Raw genomic sequence first — 17,270 nt, 5'->3', positions numbered from 1 at the left:
CTAAAGGAAGGTTCATCTCTGTGAGTTGAACACACGCAGCCCAAAGAAGTTACTGAGAATTCTTCTGTCTAGCATTAGACGAAGAAATCCCGTTTCCAACGAAAACCTCAAAGAGGTCCAAATATCCACTTGCAGACTTTACAAACAGTGTGTTTCCAAACTGCTCTATGAAAAGAAAGCTTAAACTCTGTGAGTGGAACGCACGCATTACAAAGTGGTTTCTGAGAATGATTCTCTCTAGTTTTTATACGAAGATATTTCCTTTTCTACCGTGGAACCGAAAGCGCTTGAAATCTCCACTTGCAAATTCCACAAAAAGAGGGTTTCAAATCTGCTCTGCCTAGAGGAAGGATCAACTCTGTGAGTTGAACACACGCAACCCAAAGAAGTTACTGAGAATTCTTCTGTCTAGCATTAGATGAAGAAATCCCGTTTCCAACGAAAACCTCAAAGAGGTCCAAATATCCACTTGCAGACTTTACAAACAGTGTGTTTCCAGACTGCTCTATGAAAAGAAAGCTTAAACTCTGTGAGTGGAATGCAAGCTTTACAAAGTGGTTTCTGAGAATGATTCTCTCTAGTTTTTATACGAAGATATTTCCTTTTCTACCGTGGGCCCCAAAGCGCTTGAAATCTCCACTTGCAAATTCCACAAAAAGAGGGATTCAGATCTGCTCTGCCTAAAGGAAGGTTCAACTCTGTGAGTTGAACAAACGCAACCCAAAGAAGTTACTGAGAATTCTTCTGTCTAGCATTAGATGAAGAAATTCCGTTTCCAACGAAATCCTCAAAGAGGTCCAAACATCCACTTGCAGACTTTACAAACAGAGTGTTTCCAAACTGTTCTATTGAAAGAAAGGTTAAACTCTGTGAGTGGAACGCACACAACACAAAGTCGTTTCTGAGAATGATTCTCTCTAGTTTTTATACAAAGATATTTCCTTTTCTACCGTTGGCCACAAAGCGCTTGAAATCTCCACTTGCAAATTCCACAGAAAGAGGGTTTCAAATCTGTTCTGTCTAAAGGAAGGATCAACTCTGTGAGTTGAACACACGCAACCCAAAGAAGTTACTGAGAATTCTTCTGTCTAGCATTACATGAAAAAATCCCGTTTCCAACGAAATCCTCAAAGAGGTCTAAATATACACTTGCTGACCTTACACACAGAGTGTTTCCAAACTGCTCTATGAAAAGAAATGTTAAACTCTGTGAGGGGAATGCACACAACACAAAGTGATTTCTGAGAATGATTCTCTCTAGTTTTTATACGAAGACATTTCCTTTTCTACCGTGGAACCGAAAGCGCTTGAAATCTCCACTTGCAAATTCCACAAAAAGAGGGTTTCAAATCTGCTCTGTCTAAAGGAAGGTTCATCTCTGTGAGTTGAACACACGCAGCCCAAAGAAGTTACTGAGAATTCTTCTGTCTAGCATTAGATGAAAAAATCCCGTTTCCAACGAAATCCTCAAAGAGGTCCAAATATCCACTTGCAGACTTTACAAACAGAGTGTTTCCAAACTGTTCTATTGAAAGAAAGGTTAAACTCTGTGAGTGGAACGCACACAACACAAAGTGGTTTCTGAGAATGATTCTCTCTAGTTTTTATACAAAGATATTTCCTTTTCTACCGTTGGCCACAAAGCGCTTGAAATCTCCACTTGCAAATTCCACAAAAAGAGGGTTTCAAATCAGTTCTGTCTAAAGGAAGGATCAACTCTGTGAGTTGAACACACGCAACCCAAAGAAGTTACTGAGAATTCTTCTGTCTAGCATTAGACGAAGAAATCCCGTTTCCAACGAAAACCTCAAAGAGGTCCAAATATCCACTTGCAGACTTTACAAACAGTGTGTTTCCAAACTGCTCTATGAAAAGAAAGCTTAAACTCTGTGAGTGGAACGCACGCATTACAAAGTGGTTTCTGAGAATGATTCTCTCTAGTTTTTATACGAAGATATTTCCTTTTCTACCGTGGGCCCCAAAGCGCTTGAAATCTCCACTTGCAAATTCCACAAAAAGAGGGTTTCAAATCTGCTCTGCCTAAAGGAAGGTTCAACTCTGTGAGTTGAACAAACGCAACCCAAAGAAGTTACTGAGAATTCTTCTGTCTAGCATTAGATGAAGAAATTCCGTATCCAACGAAATCCTCAAAGAGGTCCAAACATCCACTTGCAGACTTTACAAACAGAGTGTTTCCAAACTGTTCTATGAAAAGAAAGGTTAAACTCTGTGAGTGGAACGCACGCATTACAAAGTGGTTTCTGAGAATGATTCACTCTAGTTTTTATACGAAGATATTTCCTTTTCTACCGTGGAACCCAAAGCGCTTGAAATCTCCACTTGCAAATTCCACAAAAAGAGGGTTCCAAATCTGCTCTGTCTAAAGGAAGGTTCAACTCTGTGAGTTGAACACACGCAAACCAAAGAAGTTACTGAGAATTCTTCTGTCTAGCATTAGATGAAAAAATCCCGTTTCCATCGAAATCCTCAAAGAGGTCCAAATATCCACTTGCAGACCTTACAAACAGAGTGTTTCCAAACTGCTCTATTGAAAGAAAGGTTAAACTCTGTGAGTGGAACGCACACATCACAAAGTGGTTTCTGAGAATGATTCTCTCTAGTTTTTATACAAAGATATTTCCTTTTCTACCGTTGGCCACAAAGCGCTTGAAATCTCCACTTGCAAATTCCACAGAAAGAGGGTTTCAAATCTGTTCTGTCTAAAGGAAGGATCAACTCTGTGAGTTGAACACACGCAACCCAAAGAAGTTACTGAGAATTCTTCTGTCTAGCATTAGATGAAAAAATCCCGTTTCCAACGAAATCCTCAAAGAGGTCTAAATATACACTTGCTGACCTTACACACAGAGTGTTTCCAAACTGCTCTATGAAAAGAAAGGTTAAACTCTGTGAGGGGAATGCACACAACACAAAGTGATTTCTGAGAATGATTCTCTCTAGTTTTTATACGAAGACATTTCCTTTTCTACCGTGGAACCGAAAGCGCTTGAAATCTCCACTTGCAAATTCCACAAAAAGAGGGTTTCAAATCTGCTCTGTCTAAAGGAAGGTTCATCTCTGTGAGTTGAACACACGCAGCCCAAAGAAGTTACTGAGAATTCTTCTGTCTAGCATTAGATGAAAAAATCCCGTTTCCGACGAAATCCTCAAAGAGGTCCAAATATCCACTTGCAGACTTTACAAACAGAGTGTTTCCAAACTGTTCTATTGAAAGAAAGGTTAAACTCTGTGAGTGGAACGCACACAACACAAAGTGGTTTCTGAGAATGATTCTCTCTAGTTTTTATACAAAGATATTTCCTTTTCTACCGTTGGCCACAAAGCGCTTGAAATCTCCACTTGCAAATTCCACAAAAAGAGGGTTTCAAATCAGTTCTGTCTAAAGGAAGGATCAACTCTGTGAGTTGAACACACGCAACCCAAAGAAGTTACTGAGAATTCTTCTGTCTAGCATTAGATGAAGAAATCCCGTTTCCAACGAAAACCTCAAAGAGGTCCAAATATCCACTTGCAGACTTTACAAACAGTGTGTTTCCAAACTGCTCTATGAAAAGAAAGCTTAAACTCTGTGAGTGGAACGCACGCATTACAAAGTGGTTTCTGAGAATGATTCTCTCTAGTTTTTATACGAAGATATTTCCTTTTCTACCGTGGGCCCCAACGCGCTTGAAATCTCCACTTTGAAATTCCACAAAAAGAGGGTTTCAAATCTGCTCTGCCTAAAGGAAGGTTCAACTCTGTGAGTTGAACAAACGCAACCCAAAGAAGTTACTGAGAATTCTTCTGTCTAGCATTAGATGAAGAAATTCCGTATCCAACGAAATCCTCAAAGAGGTCCAAACATCCACTTGCAGACTTTACAAACAGAGTGTTTCCAAACTGTTCTATGAAAAGAAAGGTTAAACTCTGTGAGTGGAACGCACGCATTACAAAGTGGTTTCTGAGAATGATTCACTCTAGTTTTTATACGAAGATATTTCCTTTTCTACCGTGGAACCCAAAGCGCTTGAAATCTCCACTTGCAAATTCCACAAAAAGAGGGTTTCAAATCTGCTCTGTCTAAAGGAAGGTTCAACTCTGTGAGTTGAACACAGGCAAACCAAAGAAGTTACTGAGAATTCTTCTGTCTAGCATTAGATGAAAAAATCCCGTTTCCATCGAAATCCTCAAAGAGGTCCAAATATCCACTTGCAGACCTTACAAACAGAGTGTTTCCAAACTGCTCTATGAAAAGAAAGCTTAAACTCTGTGAGTGGAACGCACACATCACAAAGTGGTTTCTGAGAATGATTCTCTCTAGTTTTTATACAAAGATATTTCCTTTTCTACCGTTGGCCACAAAGCGCTTGAAATCTCCACTTGCAAATTCCACAGAAAGAGGGTTTCAAATCTGCTCTGCCTAAAGGAAGGTTCAACTCTGTGAGTTGAACAAACGCAACCCAAAGAAGTTACTGAGAATTCTTCTGTCTAGCATTAGATGAAGAAATTCCGTTTTCAACGAAATCCTCAAAGAGGTCCAAACATCCACTTGCTGACCTTACACACAGAGTGTTTCCAAACTGTTCTATGAAAAGAAAGGTTAAACTCTGTGAGGGGAATGCAAACAACACAAAGTGATTTCTGAGAATGATTCTCTCTAGTTTTTATACGAAGACATTTCCTTTTCTACCGTGGAACCGAAAGCGCTTGAAATCTCCACTTGCAAATTCCACAAAAAGAGGGTTTCAAATCTGCTCTGTCTAAAGGAAGGTTCATCTCTGTGAGTTGAACACACGCAAACCAAAGAAGTTACTGAGAATTCTTCTGTCTAGCATTAGATGAAAAAATCCCGTTTCCAACGAAATCCTCAAAGAGGTCCAAATATCCACTTGCAGACTTTACAAACAGAGTGTTTCCAAACTGTTCTATTGAAAGAAAGGTTAAACTCTGTGAGTGGAACGCACACAACACAAAGTCGTTTCTGAGAATGATTCTCTCTAGTTTTTATACAAAGATATTTCCTTTTCTACCGTAGGCCACAAAGCGCTTGAAATCTCCACTTGCAAATTCCACAGAAAGAGGGTTTCAAATCTGTTCTGTCTAAAGGAAGGATCAACTCTGTGAGTTGAACACACGCAACCCAAAGAAGTTACTGAGAATTCTTCTGTCTAGCATTAGACGAAGAAATCCCGTTTCCAACGAAAACCTCAAAGAGGTCCAAATATCCACTTGCAGACTTTACAAACAGTGTGTTTCCAAACTGGTGTATGAAAAGAAAGCTTAAACTCTGTGAGTGGAACGCACGCATTACAAAGTGGTTTCTGAGAATGATTCTCTCTAGTTTTTATACGAAGATATTTCCTTTTCTACCGTGGGCCCCAAAGCGCTTGAAATCTCCACTTGCAAATTCCACAAAAAGAGGGTTTCAAATCTGCTCTGCCTAAAGGAAGGATCAACTCTCTGAGTTGAACACACGCAACCCAAAGAAGTTACTGAGAATTCTTCTGTCTAGCATAAGATGAAGAAATCCCGTTTCCAACGAAAACCTCAAAGAGGTCCAAATATCCACTTGCAGACTTTACAAACAGTGTGTTTCCAGACTGCTCTATGAAAAGAAAGCTTAAACTCTGTGAGTGGAACGCAAGCATTACAAAGTGGTTTCTGAGAATGATTCTCTCTAGTTTTTATACGAAGATATTTCCTTTTCTACCGTGGGCCCCAAAGCGCTTGAAATCTCCACTTGCAAATTCCACAAAAAGAGGGTTTCAAATCTGCTCTGCCTAAAGGAAGGTTCAACTCTGTGAGTTGAACAAACGCAACCCAAAGAAGTTACTGAGAATTCTTCTGTCTAGCATTAGATGAAGAAATTCCGTTTCCAACGAAATCCTCAAAGAGGTCCAAACATCCACTTGCAGACTTTACAAACAGAGTGTTTCCAAACTGTTCTATTGAAAGAAAGGTTAAACTCTGTGAGTGGAACGCACGCATTACAAAGTGGTTTCTGAGAATGATTCACTCTAGTTTTTATACAAAGATATTTCCTTTTCTACCGTTGGCCACAAAGCGCTTGAAATCTCCACTTGCAAATTCCACAAAAATAGGGTTTCAAATCAGTTCTGTCTAAAGGAAGGATCAACTCTGTGAGTTGAACACACGCAACCCAAAGAAGTTACTGAGAATTCTTCTGTCTAGCATTAGATGAAAAAATCCCGTTTCCAACGAAATCCTCAAAGAGGTCTAAATATACACTTGCTGACCTTACACACAGAGTGTTTCCAAACTGCTCTATGAAAAGAAAGGTTAAACTCTGTGAGGGGAATGCACACAACACAAAGTGATTTCTGAGAATGATTCTCTCTAGTTTTTATACGAAGACATTTCCTTTTCTACCGTGGAACCGAAAGCGCTTGAAATCTCCACTTGCAAATTCCACAAAAAGAGGGTTTCAAATCTGCTCTGTCTAAAGGAAGGTTCATCTCTGTGAGTTGAACACACGCAGCCCAAAGAAGTTACTGAGAATTCTTCTGTCTAGCATTAGATGAAAAAATCCCGTTTCCGACGAAATCCTCAAAGAGGTCCAAATATCCACCTGCAGACTTTACAAACAGAGTGTTTCCAAACTGTTCTATTGAAAGAAAGGTTAAACTCTGTGAGTGGAACGCACACAACACAAAGTGGTTTCTGAGAATGATTCTCTCTAGTTTTTATACAAAGATATTTCCTTTTCTACCGTTGGCCACAAAGCGCTTGAAATCTCCACTTGCAAATTCCACAAAAAGAGGGTTTCAAATCAGTTCTGTCTAAAGGAAGGATCAACTCTGTGAGTTGAACACACGCAACCCAAAGAAGTTACTGAGAATTCTTCTGTCTAGCATTAGATGAAGAAATCCCGTTTCCAACGAAAACCTCAAAGAGGTCCAAATATCCACTTGCAGACTTTACAAACAGTGTGTTTCCAAACTGCTCTATGAAAAGAAAGCTTAAACTCTGTGAGTGGAATGCACGCATTACAAAGTGGTTTCTGAGAATGATTCTCTCTAGTTTTTATACGAAGATATTTCCTTTTCTACCGTGGGCCCCAAAGCGCTTGAAATCTCCACTTGCAAATTCGACAAAAAGAGGGTTTCAAATCTGCTCTGCCTAAAGGAAGGTTCAACTCTGTGAGTTGAACAAACGCAACCCAAAGAAGTTACTGAGAATTCTTCTGTCTAGCATTAGATGAAGAAATTCCGTATCCAACGAAATCCTCAAAGAGGTCCAAACATCCACTTGCAGACTTTACAAACAGAGTGTTTCCAAACTGTTCTATGAAAAGAAAGGTTAAACTCTGTGAGTGGAACGCACGCATTACAAAGTGGTTTCTGAGAATGATTCACTCTAGTTTTTATACGAAGATATTTCCTTTTCTACCGTGGAACCCAAAGCGCTTGAAATCTCCACTTGCAAATTCCACAAAAAGAGGGTTTCAAATCTGCTCTGTCTAAAGGAAGGTTCAACTCTGTGAGTTGAACACACGCAAACCAAAGAAGTTACTGAGAATTCTTCTGTCTAGCATTAGATGAAAAAATCCCGTTTCCATCGAAATCCTCAAAGAGGTCCAAATATCCACTTGCAGACCTTACAAACAGAGTGTTTCCAAACTGCTCTATTGAAAGAAAGGTTAAACTCTGTGAGTGGAACGCACACGACACAAAGTGGTTTCTGAGAATGATTCTCTCTAGTTTTTATACAAAGATATTTCCTTTTCTACCGTTGGCCACAAAGCGCTTGAAATCTCCACTTGCAAATTCCACAGAAAGAGGGTTTCAAATCTGTTCTGTCTAAAGGAAGGATCAACTCTGTGAGTTGAACACACGCAACCCAAAGAAGTTACTGAGAATTCTTCTGTCTAGCATTAGATGAAGAAATCCCGTTTCCAACGAAATCCTCAAAGAGGTCCAAATATCCACTTGCAGACTTTACAAACAGAGTGTTTCCAAACTGTTCTATTGAAAGAAAGGTTAAACTCCGTTAGTGGAACGCACACAACACAAAGTGGTTTCTGAGAATGATTCTCTCTAGTTTTTATACAAAGATATTTCCTTTTCTACCGTTGGCCACAAAGCGCTTGAAATCTCCACTTGCAAATTCCACAAAAAGAGGGTTTCAAATCTGCTCTGCCTAAAGGAAGGTTCAACTCTGTGAGTTGAACAAACGCAACCCAAAGAAGTTACTGAGAATTCTTCTGTCTAGCATTAGATGAAGAAATTCCGTTTCCAACGAAATCCTCAAAGAGGTCCAAACATCCACTTGCAGACTTTACAAACAGAGTGTTTCCAAACTGTTCTATGAAAAGAAAGGTTAAACTCTGTGAGTGGAACGCACGCATTACAAAGTGGTTTCTGAGAATGATTCACTCTAGTTTTTATACAAAGATATTTCCTTTTCTACCGTTGGCCACAAAGCGCTTGAAATCTCCACTTGCAAATTCCACAAAAAGAGGGTTTCAAATCAGTTCTGTCTAAAGGAAGGATCAACTCTGTGAGTTGAACACACGCAACCCAAAGAAGTTACTGAGAATTCTTCTGTCTAGCATTAGATGAAGAAATCCCGTTTCCAACGAAAACCTCAAAGAGGTCCAAATATCCACTTGCAGACTTTACAAACAGTGTGTTTCCAAACTGCTCTATGAAAAGAAAGTTTAAACTCTGTGAGTGGAATGCACGCATTACAAAGTGGTTTCTGAGAATGATTCTCTCTAGTTTTTATACGAAGATATTTCCTTTTCTACCGTGGGCCCCAACGCGCTTGAAATCTCCACTTGCAAATTCCACAAAAAGAGGGTTTCAAATCTGCTCTGCCTAAAGGAAGGTTCAACTCTGTGAGTTGAACACAGGCAAACCAAAGAAGTTACTGAGAATTCTTCTGTCTAGCATTAGATGAAGAAATTCCGTATCCAACGAAATCCTCAAAGAGGTCCAAACATCCACTTGCAGACTTTACAAACAGAGTGTTTCCAAACTGTTCTATGAAAAGAAAGGTTAAACTCTGTGAGTGGAACGCACGCATTACAAAGTGGTTTCTGAGAATGATTCACTCTAGTTTTTATACGAAGATATTTCCTTTTCTACCGTGGAACCCAAAGCGCTTGAAATCTCCACTTGCAAATTCCACAAAAAGAGGGTTTCAAATCTGCTCTGTCTAAAGGAAGGTTCAACTCTGTGAGTTGAACACAGGCAAACCAAAGAAGTTACTGAGAATTCTTCTGTCTAGCATTAGATGAAAAAATCCCGTTTCCATCGAAATCCTCAAAGAGGTCCAAATATCCACTTGCAGACCTTACAAACAGAGTGTTTCCAAACTGCTCTATGAAAAGAAAGCTTAAACTCTGTGAGTGGAACGCACACATCACAAAGTGGTTTCTGAGAATGATTCTCTCTAGTTTTTATACAAAGATATTTCCTTTTCTACCGTTGGCCACAAAGCGCTTGAAATCTCCACTTGCAAATTCCACAGAAAGAGGGTTTCAAATCTGCTCTGCCTAAAGGAAGGTTCAACTCTGTGAGTTGAACAAACGCAACCCAAAGAAGTTACTGAGAATTCTTCTGTCTAGCATTAGATGAAGAAATTCCGTTTCCAACGAAATCCTCAAAGAGGTCCAAACATCCACTTGCTGACCTTACACACAGAGTGTTTCCAAACTGTTCTATGAAAAGAAAGGTTAAACTCTGTGAGGGGAATGCACACAACACAAAGTGATTTCTGAGAATGATTCTCTCTAGTTTTTATACGAAGACATTTCCTTTTCTACCGTGGAACCGAAAGCGCTTGAAATCTCCACTTGCAAATTCCACAAAAAGAGGGTTTCAAATCTGCTCTGTCTAAAGGAAGGTTCATCTCTGTGAGTTGAACACACGCAAACCAAAGAAGTTACTGAGAATTCTTCTGTCTAGCATTAGATGAAAAAATCCCGTTTCCAACGAAATCCTCAAAGAGGTCCAAATATCCACTTGCAGACTTTACAAACAGAGTGTTTCCAAACTGTTCTATTGAAAGAAAGGTTAAACTCTGTGAGTGGAACGCACACAACACAAAGTGGTTTCTGAGAATGATTCTCTCTAGTTTTTATACAAAGATATTTCCTTTTCTACCGTTGGCCACAAAGCGCTTGAAATCTCCACTTGCAAATTCCACAGAAAGAGGGTTTCAAATCTGTTCTGTCTAAAGGAAGGATCAACTCTGTGAGTTGAACACACGCAACCCAAAGAAGTTACTGAGAATTCTTCTGTCTAGCATTAGATGAAAAAATCCCGTTTCCAACGAAATCCTCAAAGAGGTCCAAATATCCACTTGCAGACTTTACAAACAGAGTGTTTCCAAACTGTTCTATTGAAAGAAAGGTTAAACTCCGTTAGTGGAACGCACACAACACAAAGTGGTTTCTGAGAATGATTCTCTCTAGTTTTTATACAAAGATATTTCCTTTTCTACCGTTGGCCACAAAGCGCTTGAAATCTCCACTTGCAAATTCCACAAAAAGAGGGTTTCAAATCAGTTCTGTCTAAAGGAAGGATCAACTCTGTGAGTTGAACACACGCAACCCAAAGAAGTTACTGAGAATTCTTCTGTCTAGCATTAGATGAAGAAATTCCGTTTCCAACGAAATCCTCAAAGAGGTCCAAACATCCACTTGCAGACTTTACAAACAGAGTGTTTCCAAACTGTTCTATGAAAAGAAAGGTTAAACTCTGTGAGTGGAACGCACGCATTACAAAGTGGTTTCTGAGAATGATTCACTCTAGTTTTTATACAAAGATATTTCCTTTTCTACCGTTGGCCACAAAGCGCTTGAAATCTCCACTTGCAAATTCCACAAAAAGAGGGTTTCAAATCAGTTCTGTCTAAAGGAAGGATCAACTCTGTGAGTTGAACACACGCAACCCAAAGAAGTTACTGAGAATTCTTCTGTCTAGCATTAGATGAAGAAATCCCGTTTCCAATGAAAACCTCAAAGAGGTCCAAATATCCACTTGCAGACTTTACAAACAGTGTGTTTCCAAACTGCTCTATGAAAAGAAAGGTTAAACTCTGTGAGTGGAACGCACGCATTACAAAGTGGTTTCTGAGAATGATTCTCTCTAGTTTTTATACGAAGATATTTCCTTTTCTACCGTGGGCCCCAACGCGCTTGAAATCTCCACTTGCAAATTCCACAAAAAGAGGGTTTCAAATCTGCTCTGCCTAAAGGAAGGTTCAACTCTGTGAGTTGAACAAACGCAACCCAAAGAAGTTACTGAGAATTCTTCTGTCTAGCATTAGATGAAGAAATTCCGTATCCAACGAAATCCTCAAAGAGGTCCAAACATCCACTTGCAGACTTTACAAACAGAGTGTTTCCAAACTGTTCTATGAAAAGAAATGTTAAACTCTGAGTGGAACGCACGCATTACAAAGTGGTTTCTGAGAATGATTCACTCTAGTTTTTATTCGAAGATATTTCCTTTTCTACCGTGGAACCCAAAGCGCTTGAAATCTCCACTTGCAAATTCCACAAAAAGAGGGTTTCAAATCTGCTCTGTCTAAAGGAAGGTTCAACTCTGTGAGTTGAACTCAGGCAAACCAAAGAAGTTACTGAGAATTCTTCTGTCTAGCATTAGATGAAAAAATCCCGTTTCCATCGAAATCCTCAAAGAGGTCCAAATATCCACTTGCAGACCTTACAAACAGAGTGTTTCCAAACTGCTCTATGAAAAGAAAGCTTAAACTCTGTGAGTGGAATGCACACATCACAAAGTGGTTTCTGAGAATGATTCTCTCTAGTTTTTATACAAAGATATTTCCTTTTCTACCGTTGGCCACAAAGCGCTTGAAATCTCCACTTGCAAATTCCACAGAAAGAGGGTTTCAAATCTGCTCTGCCTAAAGGAAGGTTCAACTCTGTGAGTTGAACAAACGCAACCCAAAGAAGTTACTGAGAATTCTTCTGTCTAGCATTAGATGAAGAAATTCCGTTTCCAACGAAATCCTCAAAGAGGTCCAAACATCCACTTGCTGACCTTACACACAGAGTGTTTCCAAACTGTTCTATGAAAAGAAAGGTTAAACTCTGTGAGGGGAATGCACACAACACAAAGTGATTTCTGAGAATGATTCTCTCTAGTTTTTATACGAAGACATTTCCTTTTCTACCGTGGAACCGAAAGCGCTTGAAATCTCCACTTGCAAATTCCACAAAAAGAGGGTTTCAAATCTGCTCTGTCTAAAGGAAGGTTCATCTCTGTGAGTTGAACACACGCAAACCAAAGAAGTTACTGAGAATTCTTCTGTCTAGCATTAGATGAAAAAATCCCGTTTCCAACGAAATCCTCAAAGAGGTCCAAATATCCACTTGCAGACTTTACAAACAGAGTGTTTCCAAACTGTTCTATTGAAAGAAAGGTTAAACTCTGTGAGTGGAACGCACACAACACAAAGTGGTTTCTGAGAATGATTCTCTCTAGTTTTTATACAAAGATATTTCCTTTTCTACCGTTGGCCACAAAGCGCTTGAAATCTCCACTTGCAAATTCCACAGAAAGAGGGTTTCAAATCTGTTCTGTCTAAAGGAAGGATCAACTCTGTGAGTTGAACACACGCAACCCAAAGAAGTTACTGAGAATTCTTCTGTCTAGCATTAGATGAAAAAATCCCGTTTCCAACGAAATCCTCAAAGAGGTCCAAATATCCACTTGCAGACTTTACAAACAGAGTGTTTCCAAACTGTTCTATTGAAAGAAAGGTTAAACTCCGTTAGTGGAACGCACACAACACAAAGTGGTTTCTGAGAATGATTCTCTCTAGTTTTTATACAAAGATATTTCCTTTTCTACCGTTGGCCACAAAGCGCTTGAAATCTCCACTTGCAAATTCCACAAAAAGAGGGTTTCAAATCAGTTCTGTCTAAAGGAAGGATCAACTCTGTGAGTTGAACACACGCAACCCAAAGAAGTTACTGAGAATTCTTCTGTCTAGCATTAGACGAAGAAATCCCGTTTCCAACGAAAACCTCAAAGAGGTCAAAATATCCACTTGCAGACTTTACAAACAGTGTGTTTCCAAACTGCTCTATGAAAAGAAAGGTTAAACTCTGTGAGTGGAACGCACGCATTACAAAGTGGTTTCTGAGAATGATTCTCTCTAGTTTTTATACGAAGATATTTCCTTTTCTACCGTGGGCCCCAAAGCGCTTGAAATCTCCACTTGCAAATTCCACAAAAAGAGGGTTTCAAATCTGCTCTGCCTAAAGGAAGGATCAACTCTGTGAGTTGAACACACGCAACCCAAAGAAGTTACTGAGAATTCTTCTGTCTAGCATTAGATGAAGAAATCCCGTTTCCAACGAAAACCTCAAAGAGGTCCAAATATCCACTTGCAGACTTTACAAACAGTGTGTTTCCAGACTGCTCTATGAAAAGAAAGCTTAAAATCTGTGAGTGGAACGCAAGCATTACAAAGTGGTTTCTGAGAATGATTCTCTCTAGTTTTTATACGAAGATATTTCCTTTTCTACCGTGGGCCCCAAAGCGCTTGAAATCTCCACTTGCAAATTCCACAAAAAGAGGGTTTCAAATCTGCTCTGCCTAAAGGAAGGTTCAACTCTGTGAGTTGAACAAACGCAACCCAAAGAAGTTACTGAGAATTCTTCTGTCTAGCATTAGATGAAGAAATTCCGTTTCCAACGAAATCCTCAAAGAGGTCCAAACATCCACTTGCAGACTTTACAAACAGAGTGTTTCCAAACTGTTCTATGAAAAGAAAGGTTAAACTCTGTGAGTGGAACGCACGCATTACAAAGTGGTTTCTGAGAATGATTCACTCTAGTTTTTATACAAAGATATTTCCTTTTCTACCGTTGGCCACAAAGCGCTTGAAATCTCCACTTGCAAATTCCACAAAAAGAGGGTTTCAAATCAGTTCTGTCTAAAGGAAGGATCAACTCTGTGAGTTGAACACACGCAACCCAAAGAAGTTACTGAGAATTCTTCTGTCTAGCATTAGATGAAGAAATCCCGTTTCCAACGAAAACCTCAAAGAGGTCCAAATATCCACTTGCAGACTTTACAAACAGTGTGTTTCCAAACTGCTCTATGAAAAGAAAGTTTAAACTCTGTGAGTGGAACGCACGCATTACAAAGTGGTTTCTGAGAATGATTCTCTCTAGTTTTTATACGAAGATATTTCCTTTTCTACCGTGGACCCCAACGCGCTTGAAATCTCCACTTGCAAATTCCACAAAAAGAGGGTTTCAAATCTGCTCTGCCTAAAGGAAGGTTCAACTCTGTGAGTTGAACACAGGCAAACCAAAGAAGTTACTGAGAATTCTTCTGTCTAGCATTAGATGAAGAAATTCCGTATCCAACGAAATCCTCAAAGAGGTCCAAACATCCACTTGCAGACTTTACAAACAGAGTGTTTCCAAACTGTTCTATGAAAAGAAAGGTTAAACTCTGTGAGTGGAACGCACACAACACAAAGTGGTTTCTGAGAATAATTCACTCTAGTTTTTATACGAAGATATTTCCTTTTCTACCGTGGAACCCAAAGCGCTTGAAATCTCCACTTGCAAATTCCACAAAAAGAGGGTTTCAAATCTGCTCTGTCTAAAGGAAGGTTCAACTCTGTGAGTTGAACACAGGCAAACCAAAGAAGTTACTGAGAATTCTTCTGTCTAGCATTAGATGAAAAAATCCCGTTTCCATCGAAATCCTCAAAGAGGTCCAAATATCCACTTGCAGACCTTACAAACAGAGTGTTTCCAAACTGCTCTATGAAAAGAAAGCTTAAACTCTGTGAGTGGAACGCACACATCACAAAGTGGTTTCTGAGAATGATTCTCTCTAGTTTTTATACAAAGATATTTCCTTTTCTACCGTTGGCCACAAAGCGCTTGAAATCTCCACTTGCAAATTCCACAGAAAGAGGGTTTCAAATCTGCTCTGCCTAAAGGAAGGTTCAACTCTGTGAGTTGAACAAACGCAACCCAAAGAAGTTACTGAGAATTCTTCTGTCTAGCATTAGATGAAGAAATTCCGTTTCCAACGAAATCCTCAAAGAGGTCCAAACATCCACTTGCTGACCTTACACACAGAGTGTTTCCAAACTGTTCTATGAAAAGAAAGGTTAAACTCTGTGAGGGGAATGCACACAACACAAAGTGATTTCTGAGAATGATTCTCTCTAGTTTTTATACGAAGACATTTCCTTTTCTACCGTGGAACCGAAAGCGCTTGAAATCTCCACTTGCAAATTCCACAAAAAGAGGGTTTCAAATCTGCTCTGTCTAAAGGAAGGTTCATCTCTGTGAGTTGAACACACGCAAACCAAAGAAGTTACTGAGAATTCTTCTGTCTAGCATTAGATGAAAAAATCCCGTTTCCAACGAAATCCTCAAAGAGGTCCAAATATCCACTTGCAGACTTTACAAACAGAGTGTTTCCAAACTGTTCTATTGAAAGAAAGGTTAAACTCTGTGAGTGGAACGCACACAACACAAAGTGGTTTCTGAGAATGATTCTCTCTAGTTTTTATACAAAGATATTTCCTTTTCTACCGTTGGCCACAAAGCGCTTGAAATCTCCACTTGCAAATTCCACAGAAAGAGGGTTTCAAATCTGTTCTGTCTAAAGGAAGGATCAACTCTGTGAGTTGAACACACGCAACCCAAAGAAGTTACTGAGAATTCTTCTGTCTAGCATTAGATGAAAAAATCCCGTTTCCAACGAAATCCCCAAAGAGGTCCAAATATCCACTTGCAGACTTTACAAACAGAGTGTTTCCAAACTGTTCTATTGAAAGAAAGGTTAAACTCCGTTAGTGGAACGCACACAACACAAAGTGGTTTCTGAGAATGATTCTCTCTAGTTTTTATACAAAGATATTTCCTTTTCTACCGTTGGCCACAAAGCGCTTGAAATCTCCACTTGCAAATTCCACAAAAAGAGGGTTTCAAATCAGTTCTGTCTAAAGGAAGGATCAACACTGTGAGTTGAACACACGCAACCCAAAGAAGTTACTGAGAATTCTTCTGTATAGCATTAGATGAAGAAATCCCGTTTCCAACGAAAACCTCAAAGAGGTCCAAATATCCACTTGCAGACTTTACAAACAGTGTGTTTCCAGACTGCTCTATGAAAAGAAAGCTTAAACTCTGTGAGTGGAACGCAAGCATTACAAAGTGGTTTCTGAGAATGATTCTCTCTAGTTTTTATACGAAGATATTTCCTTTTCTACCGTGGGCCCCAAAGCGCTTGAAATCTCCACTTGCAAATTCCACAAAAAGAGGGTTTCAAATCTGCTCTGCCTAAAGGAAGGTTCAACTCTGTGAGTTGAACAAACGCAACCCAAAGAAGTTACTGAGAATTCTTCTGTCTAGCATTAGATGAAGAAATTCCGTTTCCAACGAAATCCTCAAAGAGGTCCAAACATCCACTTGCAGACTTTACAAACAGAGTGTTTCCAAACTGTTCTATGAAAAGAAAGGTTAAACTCTGTGAGTGGAACGCACGCATTACAAAGTGGTTTCTGAGAATGATTCACTCTAGTTTTTATACAAAGATATTTCCTTTTCTACCGTTGGCCACAAAGCGCTTGAAATCTCCACTTGCAAATTCCACAAAAAGAGGGTTTCAAATCAGTTCTGTCTAAAGGAAGGATCAACTCTGTGAGTTGAACACACGCAACCCAAAGAAGTTACTGAGAATTCTTCTGTCTAGCATTAGATGAAGAAATCCGTTTCCAACGAAAACCTCAAAGAGGTCCAAATATCCACTTGCAGACTTTACAAACAGTGTGTTTCCAAACTGCTCTATGAAAAGAAAGCTTAAACTCTGTGAGTGGAACGCACGCATTACAAAGTGGTTTCTGAGAATGATTCTCTCTAGTTTTTATACGAAGATATTTCCTTTTCTACCGTGGGCCCCAACGCGCTTGAAATCTCCACTTGCAAATTCCACAAAAAGAGGGTTTCAAATCTGCTCTGCCTAAAGGAAGGTTCAACTCTGTGAGTTGAACAAACGCAACCCAAAGAAGTTACTGAGAATTCTTCTGTCTAGCATTAGATGAAGAAATTCCGTATCCAACGAAATCCTCAAAGAGGTCCAAACATCCACTTGCAGACTTTACAAACAGAGTGTTTCCAAACTGTTCTATGAAAAGAAAGGTTAAACTCTGAGTGGAACGCACGCATTACAAAGTGGTTTCTGAGAATGATTCACTCTAGTTTTTATACGAAGATATTTCCTTTTCTACCGTGG

Source organism: Gorilla gorilla, chromosome 18 (assembly GCF_029281585.2).
Source record: "Gorilla gorilla gorilla isolate KB3781 chromosome 18, NHGRI_mGorGor1-v2.1_pri, whole genome shotgun sequence".
Taxonomy (NCBI): Eukaryota; Metazoa; Chordata; class Mammalia; order Primates; family Hominidae; genus Gorilla; species Gorilla gorilla.
The sequence above is the reverse complement of the archived record's forward strand: the minus strand, read 5'-3'. Positions refer to the sequence as shown.